Here is a 14,053-nt window from a genome sequence, read left to right as displayed (position 1 = left end):
TGTAAAATGTTTTCTTGCATTTTGTTGGTTTTCTCTAAGACATGGTTTTGCCAAGCAGTCCAGGTTGGTTGTAACTCACTATGTAGCCCATGAAAGCATGGAACTCAAAATCTCCCTTCCTCCATCTCTCAAATGCTAAGCTATAGACACATACCACCATAGTGAAACGTGTGCACAAGATGTTTTTGTTTGGGGGCCAGGAGCTCACGTAGCCTATGCTGACCTCAAATTTGCTAGGTAGCTAATGATGGCCCCAGAACTTCTGATCTTTCCGACTCCACCTCCTAAGTGCTAGGACTACAGCCTGGAATCACCACGCCTGCTGTTTCCCTTTTTTTTTTTTTATTCTGAGAGGATCTAGCTCAGGTAGGCCTTGAATTTGTGATCTTCCTGTCTCAACTTCCCAAGTAGATGGGATTACAGGGTTCATCACCAGACTCAGTGGTGGAATATAATTTAAAAGAACATAGTTCAAAAACATGCATTCTGTTGACAGAGGTTTCTGTCCCGCCAGGTCCCGCAGCCATTCAGTCCCAAACAAACACACAGAGGCCTGTCTTGTTTCCTCTACATATCTTTTGACTTATTTTAAAGTCTGGGTGAAAAGGCAGGAAGTAGAGGTGGGGTGATGAGAATAGGAGAATTCTGGGAAGAGGAAAGACTCAGTGTGCAGTTGTTATCTAGACACAGAGGAAGCAAGATGAGAATGTCTCACTGATAAATGTACTAAGCCTTGGCTAACATAGGCAAGAATAATGGGCTAATTAAAATATAAGAATTAGTTCACAAGAAGCCTGAGCTAATAGGCCAACAGTTTATAATTAATATAGGCCTCTGTGTGTTTCTTTAGGTCTGAACAATTGTGGGACTGGGCGAGACAGAAATCTCTGTCAACAGCATTCTAATTTCTAGGCAAGGCACAAGGATAACTATCTTTTAATACTGCTTGACAGAAATTTTGAGTTAATCACCCTTAAGGCGGGGCCTTAGTAGACCATGAGCTAATCCTGTAGCACATGACTAGATTGGATGAGTAAGGCATGATCATTTCTCTGGGCCAAGAGAACCAGGACAGGGTGTGTAGACTCCTCATTGGCTTAGCCTTTGATGAACTCAAAAACTGACCAATTTCAATAATGACTCCCTCAGTCTCAATCCAATTCCTCTGTAAGACATAAAAGGCTCCTAGGCAGGGCTTGTGAGATGGATCAGTAGGCCAAAGTGCTTTTCACAAAAGCCAGCTAACCCGAGTCCCATCCCCCAGAACTCTGGGCAGAAGGCGAGAACTGACTCTGATTGTAAGCTGTCATCTGTGCACGCAGTGGAGCGCACCCCACATCATATACGAGCAGCAATGAAACACTGGGCATGGCATGTGGAAGCAGTCCTCTCGGAGAACCCCTCCCACTCTTGGGAGCTCTCATTTTCTCTACTAAAAAGCATCTTTTCTTTTCTTTCTTTCTCTTCTTTTCTTTTTCTTTCTTTTCTTTTCTTTTTCTCTCTCTCTTTTTTTTTTTTTTTAAGTTTTTCGAGACAGGGTTTCTCTGTGTAGCCCTGACTGCTGACTGTCCTGGAACTAGTCCTGTAGACCAAGCTGGCCTCTGCCTCCCCAGTGCTGGGATTAAAGGGGTGTGCCACCACCACCCAGCAAGGAGCATCTTTACTAAAATGAACTGCAACTGTTAATCTTTTTGTTCTCTAGGTATGGCAAAATGATGCAATGCCGATCAATCTTTACAGAAAGCAAACTGGGTTTGTTTTTTGTTTTTGACAGAAACTCTGTAGCCCAAGCTGACTTTTAATTTACTATGTAGCTGAGGATGACCTTCAACTCCTGGTCCTGTCTTCACTTCCCAGGTACTGAGATTATGGGCAAGTGATACCACAGCCGGCATGGCAAGAATAAACTCCCATTGACCAGTGATTTGCTTAGGACAGCAGTTCAAAAGTGTGATTTATGGCTCCTGAGCCATACTAGTAACCTTTCAAGAATCCATGTGGTGCAAACTATTTTTGCCATACTACTAAGGCATCATTTGACTTTTTTTTTTTTAAAGCATCTTAGCATTTGCAATAATAGTGAAAATACCATGGAGGGTATCATTGCTGTTGCCTTTGCCCAAACCAAACTGTGAAATAAACTTACTGTATTCACTGCCACGTGCTTTTTAGGGGGGAAAAGCAGGTCCTATTTAAGAAAGTCCTTGCCCTGAAAGAAGGTACACACCTGTAACACCACTACTCAGGAGTGGAGGCAGACAGACGAGAAGCACGAAGCTCAACTACACAGTGAGCTCTAGACAGGCCCGGGCTATATGAGGGAGGGTCAGTCTCAAATTATTTTTTCATTCTCTCTCTTCCTCTCTCCCCATCCCTTTCTCTCTCTCTGTCTCTGTTTCTCCCTCTCACACACACACGCACGCACACACGCACACACACGCACGCACACGCACGCACACACACACGCACGCACACGCACGCACACGCACACGCACACGCACACACACACACACACACACACACAGAGAACAGCTAGCTGAGCTGGCTCTCTCCTCCCACCATATGGCTCTAGGGATTGAACTTAGTCACCTACAAGTCACCTCTCCAGCCTGACAGCCTGAGTTTGACCCTAGGATCCACATGATAAAAGGAGAGAAGAAACTCCAGAAAGTTGTCCTCTGACCTCCACACACACACCATGGAGTAGGACCTTGTGGCAAAGGCCTGTAATCACAGTAATCCTGGTTTCTTGGAGGCTAAAACAGGAAGATTTTAAGTTTAAGATTCCTATCTCAAAATCTCAAGTCAAAGGCTGGGGATAGACTTCATTTCATAGAGGGCTGCTTAGCATGCCAAATCCTGGGCTTGATCTGAGCACAGTGGTGCGAAAGTGCAAGGCCTGTCTGGGCCATAATATGAATTCAAGCATAGCCTGGGTAATTTAGTGAGACCTGCCTCAAATTAAATAGTAAAAAACAAAACAGCTTAGTAGTACAACACTTCTTTACTACATACAAAGTTCTAGGTTCAAGTCCCAGTACATCTAAAAATAAAAATATAAGACAGATAATTGTTTTTAAGGTACACAGCACAAAATTTTTTTGATATGGTTTCAGATTTTTCTTTTCAACTCATTTTATTATTTTTAAAATTATTTCTGTGTATGATTATTTTTGCCTACATGTATGTCTGTGCACCACCTCCATGCAATGCCCTCTGAAGGTCAGAAAAGGGCATCAGATCCCCTGGAAGTGAAGTTACAGGAAGTTGTGAGCTGCCATGTGGGTGCTGGGAATTGAACCTAGGTCCTTGAGAAGACCACCCAATACTCTTAACTGCTAAGTCATCTCTTCAGCCCTTACAATTATTTTTTATTTTCTGGTGCAGAGGACGAAACCCAGGCAGGGTATTACTGAGCTAAATTATCAATCTTGCAAGTAACTTTTAAGAAATTACCACATATCTTGTGAGCTATGTAATACAATGGCAGAGTGCTGGTCTAGCATGTATGATGCTGTATGGACCACAAAAAAAAAAAAGAAAAAAAATTTACCACCTGTTAAGCTTTGGTGCAGCATCAAAGAATACCTACCATCAGCTGGAAAAGCTAGTAAAAAGGTAGGTGTGGCCAGGCCTGCTGGCTCATGCCTGTAACTCCTGTGTAACTATCCTCACAGGAATGAAGACAGCCTAAAGGATGAGTGTCCCTCCTCTGCTATCAGACTACTGGGACAATGGACTTCATTGAACTTTCCCAGGAAGCTCATTTTGGGAGAAGGAAAGGCTGAGCCCAGGTGCCAGGCTGAGAAAGTTGTCACCTCAGAAAGATCTCACAGTTCTGACAACTTGTCAGATCACCTTGCAGGAAACAGGAACCAATGACAGCAGTCGGGCTACACCTTGATCAGTAACAATCAGTTATGCATTACACCTTCTATCGACCTGAAATTCATCTATTTTTTTATTATGTATACAGTATCTGCCTGCATGTACACCTGCATCACAGGTGTATATCTCATCACAGATGATTGTGAGACACCATGTAGTTGCTAGGAATTGAACCCAGGACCTCTGGAAAAGCAGTCAGTGCTCTTAACCTCTGAGCCACCTCTCCAGCCCCCTCATGTATATTTTTTATATTAGAACCCCAAAACAGATAGGTGGGTGTCACTCAATATCTGTTCAGTGTGGTCACACTGAATAAATTCTTTTCTGTTTTTCATTACTAACAGTGGATTTAACTGACATATTTGAGTATAGGTGGCCACGCCTAGCTTGTCAGAGATGACAGGGCCGCAACTCTGACCCTAACATGTATGGTAACAATTCTGACAAGCCATGGCCAGGAGAAAACAATCAGTCCGTCACTCCCAATGAAGAGGAGGGCTAAATAGTACCAAGCAGCTGCTAGGGTCACGTTATTCCAGGGACTTTCTTTCAAGACAGAACCTCTCTACAAAGCTCTGGCTGTCCTGACACTCACTATAAAGACCAGGAACACTTCAAACTCATTGATCTGCCTGCCTCTGCCCCCTAAAGGCATGTGCCAGCATAGGCAGCTAGGGACCTTCATTTTCCCACTTCAGCTTCCACCTGCTGCTGTTGCTCTACCTCTATTTGGTGAAGCAAAAAATGGGCTGTACTTGGTATTGGGCTCTTTTATTTATTGACTGATTGATTGTTTTTTGGGGGACAGGGTTCCTCTCTGTAGCTTTGGAGCCTGTCCTGAAACTTGCCCTGTAGACCAGGCTGGCCTCAAACTCACGGAGATCCACCTGCCTCTGCCTCTGCCTCCCGAGTGCTGTGGGTATTGGGCTCTTGAGAATTTTCTCCGAGGCTTTGTCTTTTGTAGTTCTGAGCTGCTCACTTTGTTGAACTATTGAGTTATTATACTGCTTGTACATTGGGCCTTGTCAAGCTATTTTCTGTTTGCATATGTATGTATGCATGTGTTTTGTCTGAATAGATGCCTGTGTACCACATGTGTCGGGCTTGTGGCTAGTTCCTGTTGACCATTTGAGAGAGAATCTACTGTGATTTATGTAACCATGGAAAATATTAAGTTCATGTACCTTGATGGCCCCTTGGGAAATTCTAGCTATCTTTTGTAAACACATCAGTTCTAAAACCATCATGGGGCAGAACTTAGTTTTTCCAGAGTTTCTGAAAAACAGCTGTGGCATGGCCCTGGTCCCTTCATCTCCCACTTCTCTGAACTTCTGCTCCTGACATGCCTACGTTATAGTATGTATCTATGACATTACTGTGAGTATCTGAGGACAGACTTGAGAGCTGCTCCCCCTGGCTTTGAAAAGTTGGTATAGGACCCGCTCTATCAGCCCTACCTAAAGCGTTAGCTAACTGAGATAGCGCTTTGAGCGCCGTCCTCCCCACTAGAATGCTTTGGAGCTGATGTTTCCAATGTTAATTCTGAAAATGGGATAAGAAAAAAATTGTTAGAGGATTTACAAAAAAAAGCTGATCTTCTCAAAGAAAAGCTTTGGAGAAATATCTGAAATACTTACAGAAAATAGAGATTATATATTTAAAATGACACTCACTAGAGACATAAAAGTTTAAAATTACAAAATTTCTATCAGATAAACAGATTTTGATTAGGTTTCCTTTCAAAACAAATTTATGAAGAAATTAAGTTTTACACTTTGGTGTCAAGATTACCTAAAAGGTATCCAAAAGGACATAAGAAAATTATTTATTTGGCACAGGGTCTCAAGTAGCCCACACTAGTCTCTAACTTGCCACATAGAGGACCTTGAGGTCTAATCCTTTTTCTTTACCTCCCAACTGCTGGGATTACAGGTATGTGGTAACACACACCTATACATGAAGTACTGAGAACTGAACTCATGGCTTTGTTCATGCTAGGTGAGCACTCTGCCTACACCGCCATATTCTTAGCCCAATCCTTTATTTTGACAGAGTGACTTTTGGTTTTTCGAGACAGGTTTTCTCTGTAGCTTTTGGAGCCTGTCCTGGAACTAGCTCTTGTAGACCAGGCTGGCCTCGAACTCACAGCGATCTACCTGTCTGGAGAAAACAACTTCTAAATAATGCTCACAAAAATCCTTTTGTGGGGTTATTGCTATTTTTTCCCTTTTCAGGACTATTTCATTTTTTTACAACTACTTACTCTGTGTGTGTGTACATGTGGAGGTCAGAGAACAATTTGCTGAAGTCAGTTCTCTCTTTCCAGCACGTGGGTCCCAGGAACTGAACTCAGGTCTTCGGGTTCAGATGTAAGCAATTTACCTGCAGAGTGTTTCCTCAGCTCATAAATTTCCCTTTCAAGAGGAAAATTATGGGGTTGGAGAGATGGCTCAGCAGTTAAGAGCATTGCCTGCTCTTCCAAAGGTCCTGAGTTCAATTCCCGGCAACCACATGGTGGGTCACAACCATCTGTAATGGGGCCTGGTGCCCTCTTCTGGACTGAAGAAAGAATACTGTATACATAATAAGCAAATAAATAAATTTTAAAAATAATTAAAAAAAGAGGAAAATTATGGAGCTACAATTCCTATGATCAGTAACATTGAGCACATTTGTAAGCTTACTTTATATGTAACAAAAAAGGTCTATGTTATTGCATATGAGAGGAGGCTCTAATTCCTTGTGTTTAAAGAATGGTTACATTTTAAAATACGTTGTTAATTGCTCAGAAAAAAAGGTGTTTTTTAATTGTTGTTTGGAGACAGGGTCTCTCTATAATCTAGCTCAGGCTGTCCTGGAACTCTCTATGTAGACCAGACTGGCCTTGAACTCACAGAGATCCACCTGCCTGTGCCTCCCAGTACTGGTGCCACTATGCTTAGCTCTCAGAAAATTTCTAAACTGCTTTTTGCTAGCAAATTTAAAATGTAAATATAAAACATATATTTTAGGATTGGCATGTATATAGAGTTACTTTTGCATGATTTCTGGGCTTTAATCCACATGGAATATACATATATTTTCTGAATGTCAAAGTAGGTTAATTTTGCTATTAGTCTATTTGCTAATAAAAAATACATTTTGTTGTAATGCTATAAAGGTGGATGTTTTATTTTTATCTTTTTACTATTTACTTTTAAAACGGTATGTGTGTATTTTTGTATCTGTGGATATGTGCTCTTGGAGGCCACAAGAAGGAATCTGTCCCTTGGAACTGCAGTTATAGGTGGATTTGGGCAGTCTTATTTGGTTGCTAGGAATCAAAATCAGCAAAACCAGTTCATAATCTTAAGCACTGAGCCACCTCTTCAGTCCAGAAAGTGGGTATTTTAATATCCAATTAATTATTATATTATAAAATTGACAAGATTTTATATTTTATTGAGCTACGTGCTTGAGGACCAGCAAGATGGCTCAGCACATAAAGGAATTTGCCACCAACCCTGACAACTAGAGCTTTATCCCCAGGACTCACAGATGGAAGGAAAGGGCAGGCTCCTGAAAGTTGTCCTCTGACCTCCACATGAATACTGTGGGCATGCACAGTCCTGCCCAAATCAACCTGTCAATTAATGTAACTGTTTATAAGGCGATGAAGACAGCTCAGCAGCTGAGGGTGTGCACTGCTTTCAGAGCCCCAGTCTGGAGCCTGAGTTCTGGTTCCATGAGGTCAGACACTCCTCTTCTCGACTCTGCAGGCACTTGCACTTCACACATGCACACGCCCACACAGACAATGTACAGAATTAAGAGTAAAATGAATATCGGAGCTGGAGCTGGAGTTGGAGCTGGAGAGATGGCTTGGAGATTAAGAACAATTGCTGCTCTTGCAGAGGACCTGGTTCAGTTCCCAGCACCGCATTAGGGCCTGGAGTTGCAGCATATCTGATGCACTCACTCTGTGGTCCCCATGAGCTCTGCAATCACATGGTGCAGACAAGCAGACACAAGTTCACGTGAGTAGGCAGAGGCGGTGTTCTCAGTGTCAAGGCCAGCCAAGAGCTACACAGTGAAACTCAGTCTTAAATTTCCCCCCCAAGACACGGTTTCTCTGTGTAACCCTGGTTGTTCTGGCACTCGCTCCATAGACCAGGCTGGTCTCAAACTCAGAGATCCACCTACCTCGAGTGCTGGGATTAAAGTTGAAAATAAGTCTTTAAAAAGAAAAAAAATATTGCTGGCAGACTGGGGCTCTGAAAGCAGTCCATACCCTCAGCTGCTGAGCTGTCTTCATCGCCTTACAAACAGTTACATTAATTGACAGGTTGATTTGGCCTTTAATCTCAGCACTTGGGAGGCAGTGGGAAGGCTCACCTTGAGTTCAAGGTCACCATGGCCTGTGAGTTCCACGGCAGTCTGAGCTATACTGAGAAACAAACAAGCAAACCTTAGCAGAAAGTCAGAGCTCCTTTACATTTCTGTTCCTGTATTTTAACTGACCTCTTTGAAAGCAAAGTGATTTTAAATATAAGGTGATTTTGGTACATTTACTAATCTACATATTTGTGACTAAAACATGTAGAGTAGAACCTACATATATTAATTATGTAGACATCTGAAGAGTTAGATACATGTAAATTTAAAATATGCAACGTGACCGTTTACTGTTCTGTATTATGTAATGGGCATTATGTCTGGGCTGTCAACATGTAGGACAGGTAATGAAATTCTTTGGTTCTTTTTTTTTTTTTTTTAGGCTTTTTTGTTTGGTTTTGTCAGGACAAAGTTTCACTAAGAAACCCTTGACGGTCTTAAATACAGAGGTCTCCTGTCTCCGCTCTCCAGTTCTAGGATTAAGGGTGTGAGCCCCAACCCCAGCTCGTCTCTGATATATGTGTATGCATGTGTATATGTGTGTGTCTGTATATATGTGGAGGGGGGGGTTGAGACAGGATTTCTCTGTGTAGCCCTGGCTGTCCTGGAACTCACTCTGTAGACCAGGCTAGCCTCAAACTCAGAGATCATCCTATCTCTGCCTCCCGAGAGCTTGGATTAAAGGCATGTGCCACCACCTCCCAGCTCGTTTCTGATATTTTTAATCATCTCTGCTCAATGGCTGAAGAAGGCTCAGTGGGTAAAAGGTAAAAGCACTTGCCGCAAGTTTAATGGAATTCAATCTCTTGGACCCCTACAGTAGAAGAAACCTGACTCTGGAAAACTGTTTTTGGTTTCCCCACATACACCATAGTTATATGTACATTCATACACATAAAATCAGTACTGTTTGGGCTGGAGAGATGGCTCAGAGGTTAAGAGTACTGGCTGGGTCGGCAGTGGTGCCGCATGCCTTTAATCTCAGCACTCAGAAGGCAGAGGCAGGATGATCTCTGTGAGTTTGAGGCTAGCCTGGTGTACAGAGTGAGTTCTATGACAGTCAGGGCTGTTACACAGAGAAACTGTCTCGAAACACACACACACACACACACACACACACACACACACACACACAGAGCACTGGCTACTCTTCCAGAGGTTCTGAGTTCAGTTTCCAGTAACCACAAGATGGCTCACAACCATCTATAATGAGATAGCCCTCTTCTGGCCTGCAGGCATACGTATAGACAAAGCACTCCTACATAAACAAACAAACCCGTTCAAATAAAAAGTGTGCCATTAGGGTAATCCTGCTCTTTGAAGACTTGGTCTCCGAATGAAAATATTTCGTTTTGTACAAATGCAACACACACAAATGAGTCTGTGGTCAGGTGTCACAAAATTACTAAATTTGTGAAGGTCTAACATTGGATTTTCTTGGTGTGGTAGACCTAGGGAACTAAAGATTCTACATTTTGTTTAATAAGCAGAAGCTGAGCTACTATATATAAGATTTCTGTACAGTTCTGTGCAATGGTACCAAATGTCGCTGTCTCCTTTACATGTTAAATATATTTATATGCCTGCCGTATTGGATAAACTAAGATGCATGGTTTAGGATCTAACAGCTTGGGGTCAAGCTGATGAGGCCTAAACTAGAATTGCTAGTGGTGCTTCCTTTTCCCAGGCCTGTGTTCATGTGCTCTTAATTGTACTGACTAGTTAGTTGCTTTAAACAAAGATAATTAGACGTGCCCTAACAATGTGCACTCCCAGCAGTGCCTCTAATAATTAAAAGGCACTGGTCACTTAAAGAGTACTTCTATAAATAACACTTAATCTTCAAGCTAGTTCTCACTCAACATTTGCTCTTGCTGACTGGATTTTTGTGAAGCTTTTTAATGGTTGGCTGTTAGCATTCTGTAGAAGAACAACCTCCAACAAAAGACTGAAAAGCATTTCTAAGAAGCTGGGGCTACCCCACAGGAGAGACAGAACTCAAACACAAGAGTAGATTCCATGAAGACCTGACCTAAAAGCCACTCCATCTGTACCTTTTATCTGCTTAAAACTAACTATGAAGGTTTTATTGGTACGACTCCTTGATATCTGTCCCTCTCCCAACGTGGGATCAGACCAATCTGAAGCGATCACCATGGTAAGAGGGACAGCCGAGATCATCAGATATCGCTAAGCTGTCTTCAGTGAAAACTGTTTAGAGACAAGAATGGTGAAAGGGGGAGGATTAAAATAAAAGAAGTTCCCCTGGCATGATGACATTTGCAGGCAACCCCACCACTTTGGGATCCTGAACCAGGATGATGGTGAGTTGGAGGTTGGCCTAAGTGTCATAAAATCCTGTTTCAAACCAAAGAGGGGCTGGAGCTGCCTGTGCCGGACTTTCCTAAAGTAATCAATAGCAAGAGTTATAGGAAAACAGTTTTCTTTTGTTTTTTGAGACAAGAGTTTTTCTGTATAGCCCTGGCTGTCCTGCAACTCACTTTGTAGACCAGGTTAGCCTCAAACTCAAGGATCCCCCTGCCTCTGCCTCCTGAGTGCTGGAATTAAAGGCATGTGCCACCCACCATACCCAGTTGGGAAACAAGTTCTTTTTTCCCCCCAGACTGGGTTTCTCTGTAGCTTTGGAACCTGTTCTGAAACTTGCTCTACAGACCAGGCTGGCCTCGAACTCAGAGGTCAACCTGGTGGGAAACCAGTTCTTATATTTGGTTACTTGCGGGAATGTCTTTGGTTCCTGCTTGTATTCTGGTAAAAATGGCCTCCAAGAAATCTGTTCTTGGCTCTCCTTTCCTATCTTGTCACTCCTGATTTACCTGAAGTACCTACCTAAGTTAAAATGCACCTATAAGTAACAGTATTTGGGGGCCAGTGAGATACATGGCTCAGAGGGTGAAGATGTCTAAGCCTGAAGACCCTGAGCGGGATCCCCAGTTTCCACATCATGGGGAGCTGAATTCTCTAAGTTGTCTCTGACCTACAGAAGCACGAATGTGCGTGTGCATACCCACATAAACTGTAAGTAAAATAAAAATTAAGTAATTTTTAAAATTTACTTTAAATGTAAAGGAATTAAAAATTTTTATGTAATAGCCAGGAGGTGGTTGTGCATGCTTGTAATTTGGGAGGCAGAGGCAGGTGGATCTGTGAATTCAAGGCCAGCCTGGTCTACAGAGTGAGTTCCCAGGACAGCTAGGGCTGTTTGTTATACAGAGAAACCATGTCTCGAAAAACTAAAAAAAAAAAAAAAAAACTTATTTATTTGTATGCACTTTTGTGGGCATTGACTCAGCAGAGTGTGAAGGCCAGAGACAACCCACAGGAGTTGATCCCCTCCTGCTAGTGTGTGCTGTCCTAAGGATCAAACTCAGTCAGGCTTGGCAGCTTTTAGCTATTAAAAGGGGAACTAGCTTCCTTTATAGAGTGTGCCTCCACAATAAAATCTACACAAAATCTGGTCTAATCTGCACCCTAAATTTCCTTTCTAGTCCCTCTATGCTAGGGATGGAACCCAGGCAACAGAATGTCAGACACACACCTACCCCTGCGCTACACTCCCAGCCCAGCCTCCAGGGAAATCAAAGGTGGATAAAATACCAAAACAAAAAAGAGACGGGGGGGGGGGGGGGGGGGGGGGGGACATGGAAGGGGGACAACACTGTTGCTTTCTTTTCACAGAGACGGGGGCTCAAGTAGCACAGGCTGGACTTGAATACCTGGATGCTTCTGCTTGTTCTACCTGCTCTTCTCAATGGTTGAGTGCTGGGATCACAGACATATACCTTCATACTTAGTTTTAAGAATTTTCAATAAAACGCTTTAATAACCATGGAGTGCCTGAGCACTTGACAATGGACTCCACTATCAAAGAGTAATCACTTTGGCTTATCTAACAATTTGGGTGTGGTGGTTTGCTCTTCCTTATTTCGGCACATATAAAAACCACGACTAGCAGCCACCATGCGTGGTGGTGGCACACGTCTTTAATCCCGGGCAGGTGGATCTACGTGAGTTCGAGGCCCCAGCCTGGTCTACGAAACGAATTCCAGGACAGAGTTGTTACACAGAGTGACCCTGTCTCGAAAAACAAACAACAAAACCCCCCATGACTAGCGAGACATAGTGGCTCACCTCTGTAACCCCAACACTCCAGGCTAAATTAAGAGGAGAGCTGCAAGGTGCACGGTCTGAGATACTTAGTGAGACTCCAGTATTTAAGAAACTAGAGAAGAGCCTTTACAGGAAGGGGAGACCAACGAGCAGTGCCTCGAGGAAATCTGTGAGACTAAGAACACTAATGGGAACAAACAGCAATTCACGGCCTATGGAAAATTTTATTCCTTTTTTTTTTTGAATTGCACACGTCTCCTGCACAAGCATCCATGTAAGAACTGGATATCAGGCCATGACTGCTCTTACCCAGATTTCATAATAACTCACTAAAGCTTCACGTTATTATCAGACCCAGAAATGTAAGAGTGACCGCTTTCGCCTCAAATATCCTTCAGTTCTTCCCACCAGCGCTGTGTCTGCCAAAAACAGGGGCGCAGACTTACAAGAGGGAGCCCCAAGTCTGAGGCTCGCAGCAGCCAGGACTTCCACTCCACGCTGCCCCCTAGCGGCTACTCCTCTGTCCTGAGCTTCCCGTAGTCCGGCTCCCCGGTCCCAGGTCTTCCACCCACCCCCTTCACCTCCTCCCAGTCCCCTCCCCTTCCTCCCGCCAGCATCCCCTTCCTCTTTGTCCCTCTGCCCCCCGCCGCCACCCCCGTTCCAGCAGCCTCCGGGCCGGTGCCCACAGGTCCGGGCTGGGCACATGTCACGGCCCCTTCCACGGCGCTCTGGCCGCTCCGGAACCCTGCGTCTCCCTCCCCCTCACCTCTTCCGGAGCGCTGCCCGCTTCGCTCTTACTGGGCCCGCCAGCTTGGTCCCGTTTCTTTCTCAAGTTAAGACTCCTTGCCAGCGGCCGTCACTTTTTGGCCTTTTCACATATGCATATTTGGGGGACCTTTACCCCCCCCCCCACGCGGAGAAATGGAGGCAATAAAATGGCGGACCCGGAAGTGGAGACCCGGTGACTATGCGTCCTGGCGGAGGAATCTGGATGAAATGGGTTAGAAAACCCACTTTGCCTTTCTGTCAAAACCGCAACGCACCTCTGAGGCCGACTTCTTCCTACTGAGGACCTCTTGAGCCTGAAAAGCTTGTACCGAGGGCATCCTGAACGGGACTACTTAGCGAGGCGCAGGATCATTGATTACGTGGCTTACGTGAGGCATAGTTCCGGTAGGGGACGGACCGAGACGGTAGTTTTGGCGCCAACGCTGCGAGGGTGAGGTTGCTGGTGGGTCGTTTTGGAGTTTGCGCTCCACCTTCTCACTGGTTCTCCGCAGGGCTAGCCTTAGGGTCAGGGGAGAATCGAGCTTCCTCGTCTTAACCTTCGCGAGACTGTTGGGGACATTCCTGGCTGTGCACGCGGACACCTGCCTGACCGGATACTTGCCAATTAGTAACCTGAATATGAAGACATTCTCAGGGAAGACAAACTTACAAATTTGGGAAAAACTGAAGAGGATGGAGCATGAATTTGCATCTCCTTTACTTCACTTCATGTACCAAACAGCTTATCTTGGTTTCCACTCATCGGTTTAAATGAATGGACTGAGAACAAAAACAAAAGGTCCTTCAAAAATCAGCAACAGACAAGCCTCTAATGGCAGCCTAGGCAGAGAGAGCTAGGCCCCAAATTTAAACATAAGGTGGAAATGGTGACACA

At 44.1% G+C, this 14,053-nt stretch overlaps 1 protein-coding gene across 2 annotated transcripts in view; it reads right to left on the bottom strand.

The window, feature by feature from the left end:
* Positions 1–13,695, bottom strand: part of Gabpb2 (GA binding protein transcription factor subunit beta 2) — a 35,787-nt gene extending 22,092 nt beyond the window's left edge. The window contains exon 1 of one of the 2 annotated variants that reach the window (XM_048427963.3): positions 13,434–13,695. The gene's annotated coding sequence lies outside the window, so the exon portion shown is untranslated. The other variant, XM_048427964.3, reaches the window with a different exon arrangement.
* Between the last annotated feature and the right edge of the window lie 358 nt (positions 13,696–14,053).

Source organism: Myodes glareolus, chromosome 17, assembly GCF_982192425.1.
Source record: "Myodes glareolus chromosome 17, mMyoGla1.1, whole genome shotgun sequence".
Classification (NCBI taxonomy): domain Eukaryota; kingdom Metazoa; phylum Chordata; class Mammalia; order Rodentia; family Cricetidae; genus Myodes; species Myodes glareolus.
The sequence above is the reverse complement of the archived record's forward strand: the minus strand, read 5'-3'. Positions and strand labels throughout refer to the sequence as shown.